The 25,501-nt window shown below is 48.3% G+C and overlaps 1 protein-coding gene across 5 annotated transcripts in view; it reads right to left on the bottom strand.

The window, feature by feature from the left end:
- The window catches only part of PC (pyruvate carboxylase), a 97,871-nt gene that overhangs the window by 39,088 nt on the left and 33,282 nt on the right, over positions 1-25,501 (bottom strand). Inside the window, exon 1 of one of the 5 annotated variants that reach the window (XM_045558375.1) lies at positions 14,506-14,521. The exons of the other annotated variants lie outside the window; for them this stretch is intronic. The gene's annotated coding sequence lies outside the window, so the exon portion shown is untranslated. Of the gene's footprint in view, positions 1-14,505; positions 14,522-25,501 lie in introns of those variants that run through there. 5 annotated transcript variants of the gene reach the window in all.

Genomic DNA, 25,501 nt, shown 5'->3' with positions numbered 1-25,501 from the left:
GTTTACCGCCCATGTGCCTACTTGCCCGGGGAGCTCTGGGATGGGCACTAACAAAACAAAGCAGCAAATAAACCAAGAATGAGGAAGACAAGGGATCCAGGCACCTGGGCTGCTGGCATAGAGGAAGCAAAAGGAACTCTCAGGGTGACAGCGAAAGAAGTCCCAGGCGGCCTGCGGTCCAGCAGGCTTAGAGAACCCCCAGCGGAGGTGGCAGCAGATGCCAGAAAGCTCCTAGGAGTGGGGCATTTCCAGGAGGGAGCAGGTGTTACACAAAGCAGTGCAAAGGCCGATCACCCGGTGTCTGGCAAAGAGTGGAGAGGGGACGGCAACGTGCAGTTTGCTCGTCTGTGGATGAGGGAATGATGCAAAAATCATTCTAGGAAGATGTTACACAAGAAGATGCTACCATAGCACACACTCTGTATTTTCCCATGTGAATATTTACGTGATTTTAAGAATGTGAAATCTGAAAATGTACTTAAACAAAAATGATTACAAAACCATGGCGGGAGGGTGGAGGGAGGGCAAGCGGGTCCGTGTCTGGGGCGAGTGGGCAGTGAGCAAGCTAGATCTTCCACGGAGGGCAGGGTGGACAGAGCGGACGCTACTGGGGACGGGCAGGTAAGAGCCAGAGGCCACAGGGGTTGTCTCGGGGAGACGCTCATGGGGAGACAGGTGGGACAGCGGACTGGGGGGTTTTTATACGCCTGTGGCACAATTTGACTTTCAGAAGTGTCCACATGTATTCCGATAAAAGTTAAACTTAACAAAAGGGAAAACCACACTGTACAAACAGTTGCAGTGTCCCTGTGGTCCTTCCTAATCCTATTCCCCGGACCTTTCCTCCTTTCCGCCCCCAGGGCTACCACACCCCAGAGGCGCTGGATACACATCCCCTGTGCCGACTTTGTATTCATTAGATAATACCTGTACCTATAGCCATATATTTGCTTTAATATTTTTCTTAAATGATAGGCACTTTTAACTTGCTTTTTTTCACCCATTTTTATATTTGAACTCTATCCACATTGGTACAAGTAGACCTAGCTCATTAATTTTAATGGCTGGATAATGTTGTATTGTGTGTGCCGCAGTTTATCCACCCACAGATGAGAGACTGCTACTGACTATTTCTGTCCTCACAAATTCATACGTTAAAATCCTAACTCCCCATGTGACGGTGTTAGGAGGTGGGGCCTTTGGGAGGAGCTAGATCATGGGGGTGGAGCCCTCCTAAATGGAATTAGTGCCCTCGTAAAAGATATCTCAGAGAGCTCCACGGCCTCTCTGCCCTGTGAGAACACAGTGATCTATGAATTGGGGAGTGGGCCCTCGCCATACAGCCAATCTGCCAACACCTTGATCTTGGACGTTCCAGCCTCCAGAACTGAGAGAAATAAATTTCTGTTGTTTATCAGCCACTTGGTCTATGGCTGTTTCATAGCAGTCCAAACAGACTAAGAGAGTGACAAATAAGTTGTTACCAATTTTTAGCTATTAAGAACTGTGTTATATGGATTAGCAAAATGATAACTCTTCAGTTAGGCAACAGGTACATGAAGTTCATTATACTATTTGCTTCATTTTTGTGTATGTTTGAAAACAGTCACAATAAAAAAGTCAATTAAAAATGTTAAAAATGAATAACCTTGACCCTACATATAAAATGTACAAGAATTTCTCTGGGACGTATACCTAGAGTTGGAACTGCTGCATTACACAATTTTTCTATTTTTTGTAGAGATGGGGTCTCACCCTTGCTCAGGCTGACATTTTAAATGTCAATATTGCCAAATATCACTCTAAAGTAGTTGTCTTAATAATTTACAAAACCACCAGAAGTAGAACAGAATTTCCATTCCACCACATCTTTATCAACTCTTACATTGTCAGACTTTGATTTTTGTCAGTCTTGTAGGTATAAACTGGTATCTTGTTTTAATTTTCAGTTCCTGATTATTAGTGAAGTTGGCAATTTTCTTACAATTGTGGACATATATTTAGGTTTTCCTTTTTGTGAACTGCCTGTTCATACCATTTGCCCACTATTCTTCTGGGCTTGTTGTTTTTTTCTGAGTTGTAATAAATCTTTATGGATTCTAGACATGAGTAGTTGTCCATTACATATGTGGCAGACAGCCTCCTGCATGGGAGGGGGTTTAGCAAGTTTTAGGTAGAGGAAGGGGAAGAGCTGGGAGGGCAGGGATAAAGAGAAGGGTCTGGTAGGGAGGCTCTAGGCCCAGGTGAAGGATTGGCCTTGAACTAGATGAAGAACACCTCCTCCTCTGAGACCAAAGTGCCTAGATTTTCTGGGACAGTACCAGTTGAAAAATATTCTAGTGTCTGGCTACAAGTGTCACCCATTGCACTGACTCAGCCAAGGCTTACAATGACTAATAGCTTTTTCATCGAGGCTGAGAAGGGTAGATGTCACGTTCCAGAAGGCACAACCAAAAGAGCAAAGTGACAAGCCAAGAATCAGTTTGTAGACAGCGAGACTTCCTACTGCCATGCAAACTACTCATTTGCTACAGCTGCTCAAAGAAGCAGGAATAATGAGTTCAAGCTGCATCAGGGATGATTGAGATTAAACTTTAAGAAAAATACCTGGCTGGTCCCATCAGCAAAAGATATAGATTAGAAAAAGCAATCCCACTTCCCTCTGAAGGACTTTTAAAAGAATTTAGTTTTCTGAATGAGTTGGTTCAGGTCAAGTGATTCTTCTAGAATAGCAAAATGTTAGACTGATTGTATAAGAGATTTCTAAAATTTCTGTTGTGATTATTTAACCTTGGAGAAGGGAAGTAAAGTAGTTCTCAATCTGTATTGAAATCTGTGCATGTTCCTACACAAAGCTGTTTTTTGTTTTGGTTTGTTTTGAGACAGAGTCTCACTCTGTTGCCCGGGCTAGAGTGCTGTGGCATCAGCCTAGCTCACAGCAACCTCAAACTCCTGGGCTCAAGTGATCCTCCTGCCTCAGCCTCCCGAGTAGCTGGGACTACAGGCATGCGCCACCATGCCCGGCTAATTTTTTCTATGTATTTTTAGTTGTCCAGATACTTTCTTTCTGTTTTTTTAGTAGAGACCAGGTCTCACTCTTGCTCAGGCTGGTCTTGAACTCCTGACCTCGAGCTATACCCCCACCTCAGCCTCCCAGAGTGCTGGGATTACAGGTGTGAGCCACCACGCCCGGCTCCAAAGCTGTTTTAATATTCTTTTTTTGGTGTGGGGCAGACAGAGTCAGAGTCTCACTCTGTCACCCCGGCTAGAGTACAGTAGCATCATCATAGCTCACTGCAACCTCAAACTCTTGGGCTCAAGCAATCCTCCTGCCTCAGCCTTCTGAGAGTAGCTGGGACTACAGGCGTGCACCACCAGACCCAGCTAATTTTTCTATTTTTTGTAAAGATGGGGTCTCACTTTTGCTCAGGCTGCTCTCGAACTCCTGAGCTCAAGCCATCCTCCCAGAGTGCTAGGATTACAGGTGTGAGCCACCACGCCCAGACCTAACAAAAAATTTTAAGTATATAACATACAATATTTGGGGCATACTTCTACTATAAAATTATTTATTTATTTGAAATTTAAATTTAACTAAGGATCCTGTATTTTATCTGGCAACCCTAATGAGACAGAAGTATTTAGGCCCCGACTGGGCCTTAGGAGAAAAGAAACGTGAAGAGAATTCCCAGAGAGAACATAGTGATTAAGATCCCAGAGTTCAAACTGCCTGGGTTCAAATCAGGGCTCCACTGACTCTGGGCAAGTCCTTCAACCTCTGGGCTTCAATTTCTTCATCTGTCAAATCAGAGATAACAGTAATTGCCTCATGGGGTTGTTACAAAGATCAAATGAGTTGGTGCATGTAAAGTGCTTACAACAGTGCCTGACACGTAGCCTTTATTATAAATATTGGCTTTTAATATTAGCGTTTAGTATTAATGTTGGATCTGCAGCTAGTAGCCAGTGGTGGGGATGGGGCTGTGAGGGGAGGCCCGGGAGAGGGGCTGGGGCTGCTGCAATGCAAGGCCTTGTTTGCCGAGACGCTGCCTTGAAGCACAGTTCCACCCTGCTAACCCCTTCGTCAGAACAGGTCAGACGACTGGAAAGGTGAGGTCCTGCATCCCGGCTGCAGTGAGGACCCACCATGAGCCACATGCACAGCTCACTCTCTCACTAGCTCGCCCCATTTTTTTTTCTTTTTTAGAGACACGGTCTAGCTCTGTCACCCAGGCTATAGCGCATGGCATGATCATAGCTCATTGTAACCTCCAGTTCCTGGGTTCAAGGCCTCCTCCTGCCTCGGCCTCCCAAGTAGCTGGGACTACAGGCATGCACAACACCTAGCTAAACTTTTTAATTTTTTGTAGAGATGGGGTCTCACTATGTTGCCGAGTCTGGTCTCAAACTCCTGGCCTCGAGTGATTCTCCCACCTCAGCCTCCCAGAGTGCTGGGATTACAGGCAGGAGCCACCGCGCCAGTCTGTGCTCATCTCTTAAAAGCTCTGTGCTCAGTGACATCATGTTTGTGGTCTGAAACTGGCCATAGTGGGCATGGTTAAGCCACAGATATTGCCAAACGCTGTAACTGGGGCCCCTTCTTCACCTCCCAGAGAGCAACCCTAACAGAACACCCAGACAGCGACATGCATCCCCCCGAGAGGATGGAGACGGAAGTGAGGGACCCGAGTGAACAGAGCCCTTCTCTACCCTCCCCTTTGGCTACAGAACCCAAATAAAGATGCCTCTTTTTCTTTTTTAAGGGCCTGTGTACAGAGTTCTTAATTTGGTCAAAACACGAGGGTGAGCCAAGGAAGGAAGGAAACAGGCTCTGTCAATGTCTGAAGGGAGTTCAGGCGCCGTTTTGCAATACTAACTAAGCTGTGGGGATATTAAGATAAAAATTATTTTCATAATCTCATTTATTTAAAAAAATTTTTTTTAAAGCCTGCTCTCCAGAAAAGTACATCATCTCATTTAACAACTTGAAAATTCTTTTGTCTTCTCAAGGAACTGATTTCCTTGTTCCTACCCTGACACCTTCTTTCTCTCTGTCTCAACCAACTTAGGCCTGGAAGTGTGAGCGTGTGAAATCAGTTTTTTGCCTCTATGTCCAATGGCTATTCTACAGAACCACCCCCACCCCAACAAGCCCCTCCCAAACAGCACACAGGTACCAGAACCCAAACCAAACACTTTCCCCGCCTTCCTCACCGCCCTCTCCCCAGTAACCAGGGCTTAGGTTTAGAGTCATCTTCAACCTCCCCCCCCACCTATCATCTGGTCAAGAAGTCCTGTCAGTTTGGCCTCTTAAATCCCTGACATCTTCCCTGCTTTCATGCCTACTAAACCACCCTGAATTGTCCTCTTCTTACTACCTCAACTGTGTAAAAACCTCCTCCATGTTACCACAGTCTAAGCTACTAATCCACACTATGTACTACCAATAGTTAGCATCCCAAAATACAGCCATGCCCTCACTCTTCTTAAAAACCTTCTGTGACTCCCCACTGCCCACAGGTGAGGCTCTCGTCTCCTTTAGGCCTGCCCAGCCTCGTCTTCCACCATTCCTCAGCCTCCAGGATCCTGTAACTCCAGCCCAACTGCCTCCTCTTTGTTCCCAAATAGTCCAAGCACCTTCCCATCTCCCTCAGGGTACTACCTACACCAAGACCCTCCCCCACTAGAACACCTTTCCTCCCAACCTCGTCTGTGAAAATCCTGCTCCTGTCTCAGTCATGCACCTAATTTTTCTCTCTCCTGAAATCCCATCAAAACTTCAGTAAAGAGATTCTTTTTTAAAGCTATAAATCCTCAAGGACAGAGAGAATAGGAGGGGAGACAACAGCAACATGATTGTGGAAGCTGGAAGGCAGCTCAGGTTAACTGAACTTGCAGCCTTGGCTGTTGAGGAAGGCTCTACAAAAAAATAGAAAAATCAGCCAGGTGTGGTGGCGAGCACCTGTAGTCCCAGCTATTCAGGAGGCTGAGGCAGGACGATTGCTAGAGCTCAAGAGTTCAAGGCTGCAGTGAGCACTCTAGTTCAGACAGACGAGCAAGACCTCATCTCAAAAAAAAAAAAAAAAAAAAAAAGAACCATTGAGACAGCAAAAAAGCTCTTGGAAATCTCCCCAAGGCCTGGAGTACCAGCTACTCGGGAGGCTGAGGCAGGAGGATTCCTTGAGCCCAGGAGTTCAGGGCTGCAGTGAGCTATGATTGTGCCACTGCACTGTAGCCTAGGTGACAGAGAAGACCTCATCTCTAAAAAAAAAATAAAAAAATTTTTAAAAAAGGAAATCTCCTAGAAACTGAAGCAAAAAGACAAAGTAGAAAATAGGCAAGAAAGGGAAAAAAAATTAAAGGGTCAGTGCAAGAGATCCAAAAACTAAACAACAGGATTTCAGAAAGGGAGAGCGGTAAAAAACAAAGGGGAAGAAATGAAATAGCTCAAGAAACTCCTAGGACAGGACACGAGTTTCCACATTGGAAGGACCCACAGAGAAGCTAACAAAACAGATGAACACAGACTTACACCAAGGCATGTCACAAAATTTCACATCCTATAAGCTTTGAGAAAGGGGGAAAAAGAAAAAAGGACAGAAAGAATCAGAAATCAGAAAGGTTTTAGATGTCTCAGCAGTTTGAGAATCTAGAGAAGTACAAAGCAATCCTTCAAACTTGTCAGGGAAAAATGATTTCCAACCTGAAATTCTCTATCCAGCTAAACTATCGATCACGTATGCAGGTAAAATAAAGGCAAGGAAGCTAGGGCTAAAACAACCCTTGTCGGGAAGCTGCTGTGGACGTGCAAGTCGGTGAGGAATAGGAGCCAGGGCAGGAGAAAGGCACAGAGAATCCGTGGGGGACAGCGCCAAGGAAGGTGGCCGGCCTCCACCTCACACCCTTCCCGCCAGGGGGGACTGAAGGAAAAAGAGCCCTCATGAACCTGACCGTGAGACAGGAAAGCAGCGTGAGCTTAACCAACACCTACAGCCTGACCCGCATCTTAGCAGGAGCCTTCGGATCCTCACAGAGCACAGCGTGGACGACGTCAAAATCCACCCGAAGGAGAGGCGTCCTCCGATATGTACACACATCCGCTCATACACATGTAGGATATTTCCAGAATGAGACTCAAGAAGCAGGTAACAGTGGTTGCCTCTGGGGAAAAGTTTATCTTTCACTGTTTACCCTTTTCAATTTGTACTGCATACCTGATTATGTATTCAAAAAATGAACAAAATACAGTATATGAAAAGTGTACCTGCCCCCTGTTCAAGGCCCCATTTCACTCCCCCTCTCTCAGGAAGCCTTTCCCAGGTCCCCACCCTGGCCCAGGGCAAGCCGGGGGTCCTCTTCCCCGCCTGCTTCTCCCTGGGCCCTGGCTACAGGGTGCGGGTTGCAAGCCCAGCTTCAAGCTCTCTGGGGACAGACGTGACCAGTTAACTTTGTTATCTAAACTTGGTGTGCACGACTTGCTCCAGGAGCACTGGAAAAAACCTTTCATTTTCTGCCTATCATATGCCAGGCACCACCTAGCCCACTTGATTGTCACCGCAATCCCATGGGGCATTGTCAACCCTCCCCTTACTGATAAGAAAATGGAGACAGAGAAGGGCCCACAGGAAGCAGCAGACTCCAGAACTAGTGAGCCTGTCCAACAGCAGGGCCCGTTTGCTCACGACAGGACCCAGCCTGGCGCTGGCTCCCAACATGGCTCCCAAAGCGTTTAATTGAACCAGAATAAAATAAAATTAGAATTAAATTTTTCTACTGGAACTGGGGTCTTTCAACGTGCTAAGATCCAGAAAAAGAGGCCAAGGCTGCTCTGTGGCAGGCAGTGCCTCCAGCCAGGCAGGGGGCCAGGCCAGCAGAACAGCAGCAAACTTTCCTCATTAAATGTCTTTTAGCCTAGATTACTTGAGGGCCGGGTCAGGTTTTTGTTTTTAACAGCTTTATTGAATATAATTCACAAACCATATAGTTCATACATTTAAAGTACAATTCAGGCTGGGCGCGGTGGCTCACGCCTGTAATCTTAGCACTCTGGGAGGCCAAGGCACGAGGATCTCTTGAGCTCGGGAGTTTGAGACTAGCCTGGGCAAGAGCAAGACCCCATCTCTACTAAAAATAGAAAAATTAGTGAGGCAACTAAAAATAGAAAAAATTAGCTGGGCGTGGTGGCACACACATGTAGTCTCAGCTACCCAGGAGGCTGAGGCAGGAGGATCACTTGAGCCCAGGAGTCTGAGGTTGCTGTGAGCCAGGCTGATGCCACGGCACTGTAGCCTGGGCCACAGAGTGAAAGACTCAGTCTCAAAAAAAAAAAAAAAAAAAAAGTACAGTTCAATGGTTTTTTTAGTACATTCACAGAAATGTGCACCCATTTCTGTCACGTCTTGCCACTACGACAGTCCCTGCTGGGCATCTCAGCCTCCACGATTTCAGCCCTCACTGGTGTGTGGAGGAAACACTATTTCCTCTCCTGACACCTTCAAGCCTAGTAGTAGTAATGGCTTTCCACTGTCACTTGTCCCTGGGTGCTTCAGCTTCCCTTGTTGGATGCCCAACTTGTTTTGGCTGATTAATTCAGTTTCTCAGAAACAATGTGCGACTCTCAACCATTCCTGATCAGTCTTTTTTTTTTTTTTTTTTAACATCTCATTAGTGAGGTTGATCCTGGCCAGTCTTTGCTGCTGGTTTTTTTTTTTTTTTTTTTTTTTTTTTAGACAGAGTCTCACTCTGTTCCCCGGGCTAGAGTGCGTGGCATCAGCCTAGCTCACAGCAACCTCAAACTCCTGGGCTCAAACGATCCTCCTGCCTCAGCCTCCCGAGTAGCTGGGACTACAGGCATGCACCACCATGCCTGGCTAATTTTTTTGTGTATATTTTAGTTGTTTGGCTAATTTCTTTCTATTTTTTTAGTAGAGACAGGGTCTCGCTCTTGCTCAGGCTGGTCTCGAACTTCTGAGCTCAAACGATCTGCCCGCCTCGGCCTCCCAGAGTGCTAGGATTACAGGCATGAGCCACCGCGCCCAGCCTTTGCTGCTGTTTTATTAGACCCCACATCCCAAACATCCCCAGGAGGAAAGCCCTGTGGAACCTAGGGCAGTGTGAAACTTGGTTCTCTGGGCAAACTGAGCACCAAAGTGCCCGCATGGGTGGGGAACTGGTGGCCTTGGGGCCACATGTGGCCCTCCAGCCCCTCAACCAAATCCAAACTTCACAGAACAAACCCCTTTATTAAAAGGATTTGTTCTGTAAAATTTGGATTCAGTCAAAAGGCAGGACTCAAGGATCCACACCGCCCCAAGGCCACAGGTTCCCCACCCCCACAAGCCAGAGAGATAGCGAGGGAATTCAATGGCGAAGAGCTTCAGTCCCTGGAAGGAAGAAAGTAAACAGCAATCCAGACAGGACTTGAGGGATAGTTGCTGCTGCTTTCTCTCCTACTCTTGACTCCTGGGGGGACATACCTTTGTAGCCCTTTGATCTGACCTTTCACGATTTGGAATTTGAACACAGAAACTGGGCCAGAAGCCTCCCAGAGACGGAGTTCTGGACATCCCCTCTTGCTGGTTTTATCGTAATTGTCACGTGGCAAAGTGTCAGCATCAGCAACATTGTGCACGAGCTTGCCACTGAGTGCCAACCACTGCATTAAATGGTTTATATTATCTCATTTAATCACCAGAAGCCTGGTAAGGCGGGTATTATTGTAAGCAAGAAAACAGAAACTTAGGATAAATAGCTTGCCCATGGTTTCAAGCTCAAAGCCACACAGACGCCAGCGTGCCTGTCATGTGGAGCTGTGCCTCAGTCACTGCCCTGCTGCTCAGGAGCCACCTGTGGACAGGCTGTCCAGATGGATCATGCTACAGCGATTACTAGTTACCATCACTCTTCCCTGTCTGCCACCCTCAGCCACCCCTCCTCCACCGTCACTCTTGCCCTGGCCACTGCCACTCCTGGGCCCTGTGATCCCCACGTAAAGGTCCACCTTCTCCAGCTGTGTCACAGTCACATCTATGCTGCCCCCACCGCTGCCCACAGCCCTTCCCCCAGCTGATCGTGCAATCGCAGTGTCCTGCCCATCCAGTGGTGGTGAGTCTGACCTCGCACTCGGCTGAGTGGATGTTCCGTGCCCTGCGTTGATTCAGAGTTCTGCAGAAATGCCAAGTGCGCTCAAGTCTCTCAATGCAGCTTCACCCTGAAGTGCACCCCTGGAGCAGGGGGACACAGCAGCAGGCTGGCCTGCCAGGAGCCGGCAGCTAAACCAGCGCAGCCTCTCACCCACTGAGCAGCCTGACCGGCCAGCACTCACTCCCCGCGTGCTCACCATTGCTAGTAGGGGAAGTGTTCACCAAACAACTGTGAGAGGTCAGATTGCCAGAAACACCCTGGGAGGAAGGAGTGTCCAGCTGACAGGCTTAGTGAGTGAACCTATGAAAGCCCTGGGGACAGATGACCTTTCCCATCTTCTCAGTCCCAACCCAGAACAGACATCTTCTCAGTGACACCCCCCCCCCCCCGCACTGCCCCCACCCCCACCGCATCTGAAGAAAGAGCTCATGTCTTACAGTAACTATGAAAACAATAATAGTTCGTAATAGCTATGAGTGCCCGGCCCGGGATGAGGCGCCATCCAGGTCGTCCCCCAACACTCGCAAGGCCAGTATTATTCCATGTGACAGTTTCATTGAGCTCTTACTTACATACCATAATCACATTTAACATCCTAGTGCTCTCTGCACTTCAGCGGGCACTTTAATAGACACTCTCATTTGCTACTAACAGTCCCCTGGGAAAGGCAAGACAGCCATTATCTTCAGGCCACCTCCTGCCCCCACGCCCATAATGGTTCTCCACCTCCTGGTCACACCTCTCCCCACCAATTCTCCTGGACCCACTCAGGTGAGTCACTGAGTGCCTCACTGTATCAATGTCCTTGAGAGAATGATGTTTGGTCCACACCCTGGAGCTGGAGCTTTGGAAGGGTAAAAGGAAAAGCAGCCAGGGTCCCTGCCCTCAAGAGACAGAAATTCTAATGAAAGAAAAGGGACAAACAGGAATAAGGAAATACATGACCAAGGGAGAGGTAAGGCCTGGCAGGAGGGAAGGGGGTTGTAGGGTGGAGGAGGGTGAATCTGGGCAGGAACCTCGCTCTACAGAGGAAAGGGGAAGGCTTAATGAAGTGGAACCAGCGGGGGCCGCCTGCCGCAAGTCTGGACCATGCCCTGCTGAGACTCTGTGGAAAAGGAAAGCCTTAGAGTCAAAACACTCAGGTTCACATTCTGGCTTTGCTACAACCGGTCATGTGACCTTGGGGAATTCACTCCACCTCTCTGGGCCTGTTGGGCTTATCCCTCCCAGCACAGAGGGCCAACAAGTAAGGGATCTGTTACAAGTGAAACTCCAGATTGTCCCTCCAGTTTCATAAACTGTAAACCACAATACACACAAAGGACTGTGATTGGATTTCATCCAATCAGAGCCACTGAGTGTCTACTGAGCACCTATTGCCTATGACACATGTGAGGGATGGAGGATCATATAAAACACAGCTTCCACCTTCAAGAAACTTCCTATAGGGTGAGGAGGCAACACTAGCACACTGGAAATATAAGGAACATCAAACACCTAGTATATACAAGGAGCTGCTTTGAGAGAAAAAGGAGATGGAGGAGGCAAAGAGTTGATTAGGGTTACGTAAAGGGTCATGGAGGACAGGCTTGACCTGGGCCCCGAGGAAGCTACATGGCACCTGGCCCACAGGGCACCAACACCTGCTCTGTGAGCGCATTGGGGTGAGAGGGAACGGCAGGGCTGCCTTCCCCCTGCGAGTGTGGTCAAACTCCATTTAGGGTCAGGGCCCAGCAGACTGGTTCAAATCCTGATCGTGATCCTCTGTGCTAATTAGCCAGGTTACCTGGGGGAACTAACTTGTCTGAGACTCTCAAAAATAATAACTCAGCTTTGTATGTTTATTGGGAGGATTAAACACAAGAATGCATGTGAATCAGTCCACATTAGGGGTGTAATATATGCTACCAATTAATAATCATCAACATCAAATAAGGCATGATTGCCAGGGTTGGACCCGACTTTGGAAGGTCAGAAACCCCAGCAGAGAAATGCAGACACATTGACTTGGGGGTGATCAGCATAGAGGTGACCGCCGAAACCATGAGACAGAGGTTGGCCTTGGTGGGGAGGGGAGGGGCGTGTGCCCACAAGCCCAGCTCCGGCCACCACCATGCTCCATTCCCAGCAGAACCACAGGAACTCACGCTGCCCAGGCCCTGGAAAGCCTGGGGTGCCACCAGGTGTCCCCTTTCTATTAATGAAAACCTTCACTGAGAAGGGGAACAGGGCCAGAACTGCAGAAATGTGAGGAGGAGAAACTGAGGCAGGAATGAAACTGAAGGGATGGGGGGGAGGTTTATGTTACAGCACAGGGCCCAAAAGAGAAGTTTCAGGCAGGGCAGTGGAGGGGCTTCCTGCGGTAACATGAACTCTCAAGGCTGTGGAAGGGGCAGCACTAAGTAGACAACGACCACTAAGAAGGCTGGCGCGGAACCAACAGAAGATGGAGTTGGAGAGGCTTAAGGGAATCACATGCCAAAAAAAAAGCACTCATTCAGGCAGTTGGTATTGGCTGAGCCTTTACAGCTCGCCAGGTGCTGTTAGTCACCGGAGACAATGCCAAACGAAGGGAAGAGGCTCCTGCCCTCGTGAAACCAACATTTCATTTTAATTGGGACATGAAGGGCACAAACAAGACCATTCCAAATCCAGCAGACTAGTAAGTACTAGTGGTGTCCTTGCCTCAGACTCTCCTGATGGCAGGTTTCCCTCAGTGTCTCGGAGAAGAGGCACCGGACGGGGAGCCAAGCCACAGGCGCTCGATCCCTCCTTCCCTGGTCCGGGCACATTCCTTATCAACTGCTGCTCTTGGGGAGTCTGGGACAAAGCAGAAGGAAATACAACTAGAGCATGGATGTCCACATCACCCTCTCCCCTCCCCCTCACCTGTCCCCCAAATGCATGTGTGTGCAAACACATGCACACACCGCACCATGTCACCCTTCTCCTTGAGCTGTTATCCCGGGACTTGGCGGAGCCATGGCCTATTTGCAGTTAAAGATAAAGAACCACAAGCCATTGGGACCCTTGTCAGTTTCTCCTCCTCCTGAACCGAGGGTGAGGTTTTTTCCTAAGCAATGGGAGAAGTTCTTTCCCCTTAGATCTGAGCAGTGAGTCCTACTCAAACACCAGAAGTTTAGTCTCCTAAAATACAGGTCATTACATGTTTTTCCTTCATTGCTGTCTAGGATACCTAACATCCTGAAGATAGCCGACCTCAGCCCTTTAATTTTTCAGATTCTTAAAGGAAAGCAGGGCCTTCCTGTTCTCTAGCTCCAGGGCATTTTATGAAGGCCCCAGGGCTGAGGTGGAGCATAGCACACACAGGCCCCAGGCTGCCTGCTGGACTAAGAACAGAGCCTTCCCCATTTACACAGGGAGCCATGTGGCCTTTCCCCTAACTGTGACCACCACACAAAGGCAGTCCGGCCCAGGCCCCTGGGTGGGATCCAGGGTCCATCTTCTTCCATCCAAGGGCTCAGGCAGAATCTGTTTTCATTGTCAGGCAGGATTTGCCTACCTTGTGCTCCTCAATTTGCCCTCTCCTGCCAGAACTGTCTCCACAGGCCCCTGATTAATGATCTAGTCCAGCCCTCCACTGGGTTCCTGTTCTCTGAGGACCTGTTCCCAGAATCTCTGTCCTCTCCTTTTCCAAGTACTAGAAGACTGCCAAGTTCCAGAGGGAAGAGCGACAAGGGCCACAATGTGTGCACACCCCCACCAGGACCACGTGCCTAGAGGCCTCTGAAAGTTCGTCATCTCATTGTGGTGGCTGGTCTGCAGAGGCCCAGGGAGGCCACACGCTGTTCCTGATGCCAGAACACCCAAATCTGGCACACTGCCTACTGCCTGTTTGTAACTGATGTTCTAGGGTAAGCCGTTGTCAATAACTTTCCAAAACTGCTCCTTGCCTTACAGGTCAGAAGGGACAGAGGCTGCTTATGAGCCAATCTCTGGCTCAGGGGTGGGCCTTGGGCAGACTGCTTGAGGGAAGGGAAAAAAACACCCAAAACTAGGTCAGGGGTGAACGGGGCGGAGTGGGGCAGGGCAGGGTGTGGGGTGGTCAAAAGCCGCTGCTCAGGGGTTCTGGTGGAAGGATTAAAGGGCAATGGTATTTGAGTTTCATAAAGGAGGGAGAGCCAGAAACAGAGGTGGGAAAGCCAGCCAAGAGAGTGATGGGCATCTGGCCCAGGGAAAGGAGCAGAGGATCTGATGAGTGGAGGAAAAAATGAGGAGTTTAATGTCTTCCTCCTTCCTGCTGAGGCCTCACTATGCCTGTCCACCGGGCAACTGGTGACATCATGGTCCCATCTCCCCACCGGGCCAGAAGACTGGATCCCTCACAGGGGCAGATGTTACCTGGTGGTTAGCGTGAGCTGCTGGCCCGGTATGATTTCATTAGCAAGTAGTTCAAATGCTTGAACACGACGAAACTCACCCAGATCATTTAGCGTAGTATTACCCAAAAGTCCACTCCAGGCAGGCACAAGAACAGAGTTCCCACCCACTGGGCACCATTCCACCATCACAGAAAACAAACTACCAGGCTGAGCTCCGACAAGGCTCCTTGGGGGAAGCACAGTCAGTAACTCACCACTAGATCGTGTGCTTCACCTCCCGAACCCGAGGTTAATCAGTCACTGAGAGCTTGCTGTGTGACGAGCTGGCTAAGGAAATGCAGGTGCACCCTGATCTGGGCCAAGGTTCCAGCCCAGGAGGAGATCTGAATACCACAAGGTCCTGGAGAGCACTCATTAACTGCAAACTCAGTGACAGAGGGAACTTACATGTCCCTTCAGGTCCAGGATCTCGACTGGCACGGGCACTTTGGTTCCCATCTCTTCTCTATCTTTTCCCAAAGATGACAAGCAGCTTCCTGCCGCTATTCCAGCCCACCAAGCAATGGTGATACCCACTAAGAAACCTTGACAAAGGCAGGCAGCCGATGTCCTGGAAGGTGAGCCCAGAATGACACTCAAAACAGAGGCCCTGTCTAATAGGAAGAGTGGAGGATCAGTTAGAAGGCCGAGGTTGGAAACCAGCAGAAACTCCCTGAGTCCAGTGCTACACCTTCTGGCTGTGACAATCCTCTTCCCTACCCTGGCTCAGGACAGGCACCAGGTACTTCCCGCCAACTGGAGGCAGAGAGGTGCCACAACTCCTACACCTACCTTGACACTTGCCATCTGGTTGGGGGACTGCCAGGTGGCTCTAGAGCTGGAGGGAACTGTCCACACTGGGCCTGCACCTGGACCTAAGCCTCATCCAAGAGCAAAGCCAAGCTCAAGAGAAAGACCATGGCCATGGAGACATTTCTACAGCATGAGACCTTGTTCTGTTTTCCCAGGAGTTTTTCCACATACGTTACCTCAAGGTCCCTACACCACGCGGCAAAAGGCAGGACTAGGACGTTTACCCCCACTGTATAGAGGGGAGGGTTGAGACCCTCACAACACAAGTGTAGGAAACAAGTTACCCAAAGAAGGATGTGACACTCAGAATCTATTAGGGAAAAGGTACCAGCTCTGGTACCAGGGTGAGTCCCTGGATCAGGAACTGGCCTGAATCAGGCAGGACGGAGATCTCTCTCCCAGCATGCTCCAGATATGTTGGCAACAGCTTGGATCAGAGTTAGGTGACATTCCAGTTCCCATGGGCGGTGAGCCGGGCACAGAGAAAATAACATGGCTTTGGAGTCAGACAGACCTGGGCTTGGATTTTCTCTCTGCTATGTGTGTGTGACCTTGGGCAAGTCATCTAACCTCTAAGTCTCTGTTTGCTCATTTGTAAAGTGGGGCCTAATGGCACATTCCTTGCATGGTGTGCGAGGACTTTATGATATGATTATGAAGAACCAGTTTCTATTTCTGATTGCTCTCGATTTTTCTCATAAAACTAGGACCTTCCTCATGAGAGGGGTGGACACATAGGAAGGAGAAATATATCTTAACATTCTACTCTTTCTCCAATTTTGTTACTCTCCAAATACTGAAGAACTCAATGAAGGAAGGATGAGGAGAAGGGAAGAGTGTGGTGGTCAGACAGGCTCAGCAGGATGGCCGGGCCCACACACTCCTCCCTGGGCACCCCTGGCACCCAGAGCACTGTGCAATCTGGTCTATGGCATCAGGTGTCTGGGATGGATCAAAGAAGCTAGTCACCTAGCTTTGGAGCAGGAACAGTCCCAAGGAGCACAGAGAGTCCTGCATTCTGAGAGGAGACAGGTCTCAGAGAGGATGTAGATCTCTGCTTGGGCCTTCCTCGTACCATAAGGAACTGGGGACAACTTCCAGTGGCACTGATGCCATTCCTCATGGGACACTTGTCACAAGCTCCGGCCGCCTATGCTCATGCTTCATTCCTAGCACACATGGATCATGTAGAAGGACAGTTACCTTTGGAACAGGTGTCTCTACCCCTCACCCCAGAGCAGAAGTTGCTTGAGTTGGACCATGTTCCGCAGCTCTGTCTGTAGTGGGCCTTTCACAGGCTGCTACTGGATTGTACCAAAAACATCATCACTGCTGCATGTTCTGCTCAGAGCTAAGACACCAGCCCCTTCCCCCAGGAGCTCACAGCCAGGGAAGGTGTCTGGGAAAGCGCTAGACACATAAACAAAGAAGCAAAACCAAGTGTGGTGGGTACCGTTACACGGCAATGAAACAGGTGGGGTGAGGGCCTAAGGAAGCGAGCACCAGCTCTAAGCCGGTGTTGGGAGGAGAGGGACTCAGGTATCAGGAAACACGTCACAGAGTGAGACTCAAAGATGACGAGGTGACTGACAGAGGACTAGTAGGGAGAGAAGAAGGAAGGGAGCAGCATGGCAGGGACACGGCCTGGCCACTGCATGGGCACAAACCATGCAGAGTTTGGCACGGCTGGAGCAGAAGTCTGGGGAGAAGTCTGCATCGGAGAAACACGGTGAGATCTGCACCCCTGTTTTCAACTCAAGCAGAAAATCCAGCACTGAAAAAACGTGACAATTAACCTTCTGTGCAGTTGTAAAATACCTTCAAAACCAACAATTACTACAACTTTATAGTTGTTTTCTTCATTTTAGAAAAACAGAAGTAGGGACAGGGAAATAAGTGTCTGGCTCAGTTAAACCAGCAACAAGGTTATTCAATATTGCCCTCACGAATGGGTCGCTTAGATGTTCTACAACACTGTTAACACTGGGTGTTACAGGCAGAATCAAACTTCCAGCCAGTGATTCCAAGTGGAAACAAAGAGTGTGCTGGTCCCACACTTTAAGAATTCACAGGCCGGACATGGAGGCTCACACCTGTATTAATCCCAGAACTTTGGGAGGCCAATGCAGGAAGATCACTTGAAGCCAGGAGTTCGAGGCTACAGTGAGCTATGATCACCACTGCACTCCAGCCTGGGCAACAAAATGAGACCTCGTGACTTTAAAAAAAAAAAAAAATTGCCATGTAGCTGGTAGAGGCAAGATCTGCACGTGGCAAATTAGCTTCCACCCTAAGAGTTAGTCACCACAGGTTAAGGCTGCAGGGTACAGGATGACATGGGCTAAGGTTTACAGGTCTCTCCTGTCTCTTCATCACTTCCAGGAAGAGGCAACAAGCCAACAACTTCGCGATACCAGCTCCAGGCCAGTGAGCAAATGCTTCTGGATTGATCCAACCCAACCCTAGTGTTGACGGACCCTCACAACTTCCCAGGTCCCCATTCTCTTCCTCCTCCACTCAACTCACACACACCACAGCTTGACCTTTGGGAACTGTGTTTAGTTGCAGCTCCAACACTCGAGTTGCTCTTTGACTTGGGAATTTACGTAACCTTCTGAACCTTAGTTTCCTGATCTATAAGATGCAGAATGATCAGAGTCATCCTGTGGAGTCACTATGAGAACTCAACGAGGTTACATATTTTTGGAATACCTAGGAGAATCTGGCACATTGGAGATGTCCAGAAAAAAGACCCCATTGTTAGTCCTGTGATACCAGCCTTAATCCTTCCCTCTTCCATCGTGCCCCGGGGCCTGCGTATGAGAGAGGTAGAGACCTAGAAGCAAGCCCAGGGAGACTAAGAATAATGTCAGTGACATGTGGGGTGATGACTGGGAGGAGCAGCAAGCTGTGAATCAGAAAAATCACCATCCTGTCTCTGTCACCACAGCGTTACCCAGTGCTGTGCTGAGAGGCAAGTCACCTCACCACCCTGGGCTTTGGCTCCTTCCCCTGTTAGACCAGGGATACTATTTATCATGTTTTCTTCATAGGAGCAGTGTGGACAAAAAATAAGCCATAAACTGGGCGTGATGGCAGGTGCCTGTCGCCCCAGGTACTTGGGTGGCTGTGGCAGGAGGATGGCTCGAGGCCAGGAGTTTCATGCTGTAGTGCACTATGATCACACCTGTGAACAGCCACTGCACTCCAGCCTGGGAAACATACCAAAACCTGTCTCTCTTAAAAAATAAAATATTTACTGCAGTGCATTGTACCATGAGATGCCAGGACCTGTGAGGACATATCCCTGTCCTCAGCCTAGTTGAGAAAGGAGTGAAGAGGAGACTAAATAACAAAATTAATCCTGGCGCTCTGGGAGGCCAAGGCGGGAGGATCGCTTGAGCTCAGGAGTTCCAGACCAGCCTAAGCATGAGCAAGACTCTCATCTCTACTAAAAATAGAAAAATTAGCCAGGCGTCGTGGTGAGGGCCTGTAGTCCCAGCTACTCAGGAGGTTGAGGCAGGAGGATGGCTTGAGCCCAGGAGTTTGAGGTTGCTGTGAGCTATGATGATGCCACTGTACTCTAATGGGGGCAACAAGGCGAGACTCTGTCTCACAAAAATAAACAAACAAACAAACAAACCAAAAAAAACAAAGTTAAATCAATAGAAAGTAAGACAAGCATTGAAAAGAATAAAATACTTAAAATGAGGAATACATTTAACAAAAGAAGTGTAAGACTCATACACTGAAAACTACAAAGTATCACTGAAAGAAATTAAATATCTAAACAAAAGGAAAGACACCACATGTTCGTGAATGAGAGACTTAATTGTTGTTAAAATGGCAATACTCCCCAAATTGATCTACAGATTCAACACAACCCCTATCACAATCACAGATGCCTTTATTTGCAGAAATTGACAAGATGATCCTAAATTCACATGGAAATGCACAAGGGAACTACTATAGAATTGCTAGAAGAATCTTGAAAAAGACCGAAGCTGGCGGACTCACACTTCCCGATTTCAAAACTTACTACACAAAGCTACAGTAACCGTGCAACACGGTACTGGCATACAGATAGACATATAGATCAATGGACTAGAACTTGAGAGCCCAGAAATAAACTCTTACAGCCAGGTGATCTTCAACAAGGGTGCTGAGACAACTGGATATCCACAAACAAAAGAATGAAGTGGGATCCCTTTACAGAACTTACAGAAATTAATACCATTTACAGAAATTAACACAAAATGAATCAAAGACTAAATATAAGAGCTAAAACTATAAAACTCTAAGGACAAAATATAAATCTTTGTGGCCTTTGATTAGGCAATGGTTCTTTAGATATGACACCAAAATACAAGGAAGCAATGAAAAAAAATAGATAAATTGACTTCCTCAAAGTAAAAAATGTGCTTCCAATAACACCATCAAGAAAAGGAAAAGTTCTCCAGAAGTAATAGGCAGTTTAAATATATATTTAAAAAAAAGTTTAAATATTTTTAAAAATATTTTTTAAAAAGTGAAAAGATAATTCATAGAATGGGAGAAAATTTTTACAAATCATATAATCTGATAAATGCTTAGAATCCAGAATACATAAAGAGCTCTTTCAACTTAACAATAAAAGACAACGCAATTTAAAATAGGCAAAGGATCTTTTTTTTTTTTTTTTTAATAGAGACGGGGTCTCGCTCTTGCTCAGGCTGGTCTCGAACTCCTGAGTTCAAGCGATCCTCCCGCCTCGGCCTCACAGAGTGCTAGGATTACAGGCGTGAGCCACCGCGCCTGGCCAGGCAAAGGATCTTAATAGACATTTCTCCAAAGAAGCACATGAAAACATGCTCAACATCATCAGTCATAAGGAAAATGTAAATCAAACCACAGTGAGATTCCACTTCACGCTCACAAGGGTGCACTAATCAAAAGACCGACAATAACAAGTGTGGGTGAGGATATGGAGAAATTGGAACCCTTATACACTGCTGGTGGGAATACAAAATGGTGTGGACACTTTGTAAAACAGTGTGGAAGTTCCTCAAATGATTAAACATAGTTACGATATGATCTAGTGATTCCACTCCTAGATATGTACACAAGACAACTGAAAACATATATCCACTCAAACACTTGTACACAGATGTTCTTAGCAGCGTTGTTCACAACAGCCAAAAGTGTGAAACAACCCCAATGTCTATCAACTGATGAATACATTAACAAAATATGGTATATCCATATAATGGAATGTTACTCAGTCATAAAAAAATGAGGTGCTATTACTGCAAAATAGATGAACCGTGAAAACATCCTAGGTGAAAGAAGCTAGACACAAAGGCCACATAGTGTCTGATCCCATTTATATACAATATCTAAAAACAGGCAAATCCATGGAGACAAAAAAAGTAGATTAGTGGTTGCCAAGGGCTGGGGGGGGCAGGGTAACAGAAAGTGACAGCTAATGGGCACAGGGTTTCCTTCTGGGGTAACGAGAATGTCCTGGAAGTAGTGGAGATGGTTGCACAACGTTATGTACAAAAAAAAAAACACTTCAATTATATACTTTAAAAGGGTGGATTTTATAGTATGTGAATTACATCTCAGTAAAGCTGTTTTAAAAATAAATTTTACAAAGTAATACATGTTAAAGCTTCCTGAAAAGTTAAAATCCTTGTATGAACAAAAGTTTTTTGTTTTTGCTTGTTAACCATCAACAAAAAGTCTATATGCTCCTTGACCTCTAGAGTCTACTAGCAGGGGAGGAAGGCTTTCTGTAGGCAAAGCAAATTCCGTGCTAGGTTATTGTGGGATGCAGTGGCCTCATTTATATTTATTAATTAATTTAAAAATAATAAACACATTACACGTTAACATAAATATTTTAATAAAACATGACTTTTAAAAAAACTTAGTGAGAATGTTTTACATTTTTGAAAATCTCCCTAATGTCCAGCTTAATAGAAGACAGCTGCCCTCCCCTACTTGTGCTTCTGTATTCGATCTATTGTGATATGTGGTTTGAGAAGACCTGGACTCACCCAGACATGCAGTTGCAAAATGGAGGAATATTTTAATAGCCTTTTCAGACAATTGTGGCTACTCCCCGCTGTGGCCTAGGGGTAGGTAGAGCCAACTTTAGAATAAAACAACAGCCAAAGTGACACGGAAGAGGCACGAGAGAGGAGTGGATGTGACTTCTGTCCTGAGCCAGGTGGAGGGCTGACCTCAGCACTCTGCATGACTGACAGCCTCACAGGACCCAAAGTTCAGTCGAACAGATGCTTCTGTGGTTTCCAAACCTCACAACCTGCTCTCCGCTTGTTTTCTTTCTGCCCAACACCACCTTTCCATTCCCCCTAGCTCAACACAAAATAGGCAGCTTCAACTCTCTAGGGATCACTTTCCTGCTTCCACACTAGACTGGGCCGAGAGGGAGTGGGTGCAGTTGGGGTAGGAGGGCAAGAAGGCAGAAAAAGGAGAGGGCAGCAAACATTATCGTCTCCTGCCCTTGCCCAGTCGCCCCCAGCCTCGGTCCACCCTGGGGCAGGAGAGGCCTTTCCCACCGATTCCCACCACATTTCCTCCCTGCCAACCAGCTCCCCAGTGCCATGTTAACAAAAGCGTTTTCCCCCTTCCGCCAAGAGACAGCTGAGGTCTCTTGGGAGGGACGGCTCCTTCTCTCAGCACCACAGTCACGAGCCCCCACCCAGCAGCAACGAACACAAGACCCCAAGTTGGCTCAAAGCCCTGTCCTCCCAGGATAGTCAGTAAAACAACATGAAGTCCGCATAGGAAAAGATTTCTCACTGGAGTCTGTTACAACCACAGCAGCAGTAAAGCCACTTGGCCTGTAGAGCCAAATGGGGAAAACAAAGTGCCATTCAGGCCCCAGGGACACACAATAGGCCCTTGTCCTCTCTTCTGGTCCAAACCCAGAGCTGCTAAGCAGAGCAGAGCCCAGTGGGTGGACCCTGGGCAGGGCCGTCCCTAGGATGTGTGGGGGCCCAGAAAAATATATTTTGAGGACCTGTCTATATAAAAAAACTTGAGTCACTTAAAATTAGTGTGTCAGCACCATTCTGGAAGGCTAATCTCACATGCTCCCACAAAAGAAATACTGTAGCCATCCCCCAAAACTGAGCTAGGACATGGGGCCCTCGAATGGCTCCATAAAACAAAGTAGAGGGATGGAGAGTATCCCCAAGGGATCAATGTGGACCCCAGCATGGGCGTGAGACACCCAGCCAGAATGGCGCTGGGGCCCCAGCTGGCTCCAGGCACTGGAGGAACTCCAGGCACTTGGAAAATTAGGAGAAAGGCACTTTGAAGTGTGGGGTCCTCCGAGGTGCAGAGGCTGGGACAGGGACCATGTGTGCCCAGGCCTGGGTGGTACTGGCCCTGAGGACACAGCCACCATGGTGGGTTTGAAGGGTCAGGAGGGTTGCCCTCAAAAAAGAAATCTAGGAACTCAAAGCCCAGCTATTTCTTGTTTTTTTGTTGTTGTTGTTGTTTGGAGACAGAATTCTCGCTCTTTTGCCCGGGCTAGAGTGCCGTGGCGTCAGCCTAGCTCACAGCAACCTCAAACTCCTGGGCTCAAGCGATCCTCTTGCCTCAGCCTCCCCAGTAGCTGGGACTACAGGCATGTGCCACCATGCCCGGCTAAATTTTTTCTATATATTTTTAGTTGTGCAGCTATTTTCTTTCTATTTTTAGTAGAGACACGGTCTCGCACTTGCTCAAGCTGGTCTCGAGCTCCCGACCTCGAGCGATCCACCCACCTCGGCCTCCCAGAGTGCTAGTCACAGGCGTGAGCCACTGCCCGCCTACTTCTTGTTTTTTACTCTCTGGGGATATTAAGCCACCTAAACAATTCAAAATCTCAGGCAACCCGAACACTTCAGTAAGCCAACAGGCCTCTGTCTTTCTCCCTTTCAGCTCTTCTGCCTGAGCTCCTATTGAGTAAAACAAGGTGGTTTGTTTTGAATTTCACACCTTATCCCTGCCCAGTCTCCCTCAGTAAGGTCAATAGGTGAGAAGCCAGGAAGAAAGAAAGCAGGAAGAGCTGCTAGTTCTGTGAGGGGAGGACTGAGCCTGGCCCATGGTAAAGGCTCCAAAAATGTGAGGAAAGAACAAACCTAGATAATCTACAAACTGATAATCTGCAGCCAGGCAAGAAAGCATTTAATTCAACTTGCAACGGGCCCTGTCCCCTTGAGGCATATCTGCCATCACCTCCAATGACACTCCCAGGGGCTGGTTAACAGTGTGCCACACAGGGTCCAAACATGCGCCAGCAGCAAGGGGCTTAAGACAAGCCGCTCCGGCAAGACTCCAGCCCGGGAGGGAAGGGGAGGAGAAGCCACGGCTGCTCCCACCCTCCACTCCATCACACAAGGACGGCAGTTGAGTCTCCGAAACCTGCCAAGGTTCCCTGTGTACTGCCACGATCCACACCCAGACGCTGCCTGCTGCAGGAGGCAGATAACCACGGCGGGAGGGAGGCTTCCCCCAGGACCCAGTTAGAGCACTCTCATTATCCAGTGCCTGTGCAGCCCTGGTCACAGCTGTAATTGAACAGGAACTGGCCTTCTGCCTCTCTCCTCTGATGACAGGACACAAGTCTGGGGCCTTCTTTCCCCTGCTGTGTCTCTGGGGAGACGTGTGTATGCAGCTTGGGGCCTAGAACACACCGTGCTCAACAAACAGTTGTAGAGCAAAGCAAGTGCTGCCTCAGCTACACAGCAGCCCCACCAAGCCGAGAGCCAGCCGCAGGCCACTCCATGCCCAGCGATCATGCAGAGACCAAGGGCTCCAGTGGTGACTCTGCTCCATCCCGCAGAGGGCTGTGCCAGGGCCCTCCGCTCACAGGGAGCTCCTAGGAGAGGGGCCGTAGACCTCAGAGGTGGCACACCAGGTTGGGAGACTTCCACAACACATCCTAAAGTCTCATGCCAAAGGCACAGAGAGGGTAACCAGGCAGAAATCCTGGGCCCACTGGGGGAGCCTGGTTCCGGCCCCAAGACCCCAGTTTGGTTCAGCCTCCCTTCTTCCGCAGTCCTTCCAGGTACCAGTCCCTGCTCCTACCTTTCAGCATCCCAAGCTCAGTACTAACCACCCCCGGCTGCCCGGGCCTTTCCTCCAGAGCTCTCCAGCTCTTCAGCAGGAAGGCCACGCCCTTCTGCTTTGGTCCTTCCTCCTCCCCGCCCTCCAAAACAAACACACCAACCCATATACATATCTTCTAGCTACTGGTTCTGCTGGAACTCACACTACTGCTGCTGGAGCTCAGCCTGAACAAACAACCTCAGGCAGGGGCCGATCTCTTCCCGGGGAAGGGGCACAGTTCCATTCACCAGTCTTCACAGAATGACCCGGCCAGCCCTTGTGGTCTGCCCTTAGCACTTTCCAGTGTGGGTCGGGCCAGGCCCGGAGCTACGGACGGAAGGCCTGTGCCACCTGTTGCCAAGCAGTTTTATATGTGCAGTGTTTGCTCCTAACGGGGTTAAGGAGGCCCTCACTGCATAAGTGACATAGCCAGCTACAGGCAGCAGGTCACTCATTCCAGTTTCCAGTGAACATGAATCCCTAGAAGCTGCCCGAGACCAAGGCTTACTCACGCTGGTCTCCGCAAGGCCTAACAGAGCAAGGATCCCAAGTAGGCACCAGATGGTTACGGAACCAATAAACCCTGAAGGGAGAAAAACATGGCACTGTAGGAAGCAAGATTTGGTGGCAGAAAACCTGGATCCCAGCCCTGGTTCTTTGTGACCTTGGGCAAATCATCTACAAGATTCCTAACCCCCCTCAGAAACATATGTGAAAGTACTTTGCTTATCAGAAGGGTGCATGCAAATAGGTACAGGTTTCCAGAGATGGCCTCTCACCTTTTCCTACCTAGGATAAAGGAGTTCAAGCATATGGAGAATTGATAAGCTAAGAAAAGAGGTCAAGTCTGAAATTCTAGAACTAAGCTCCAAGGAAAATTGGAACCAGGCCGAAGAGGGCTGATCTTATTTTATAGGTTGATGTGTGTTGCTTCATACACTGTCCTCAGGCTCTGCCTTGTGTATGTGTTTTGCCTTGGCTAGACTTAAGCATCACAATATCTAACATCGACAACAGTGCACGTCCACTGCCCTGTGGACATGAGAGAGTTACCA

The sequence above is a fragment of the Lemur catta genome, chromosome 7 (assembly GCF_020740605.2).
Source record: "Lemur catta isolate mLemCat1 chromosome 7, mLemCat1.pri, whole genome shotgun sequence".
Taxonomy (NCBI): Eukaryota; Metazoa; Chordata; class Mammalia; order Primates; family Lemuridae; genus Lemur; species Lemur catta.
The sequence above is the reverse complement of the archived record's forward strand: the minus strand, read 5'-3'. Positions and strand labels throughout refer to the sequence as shown.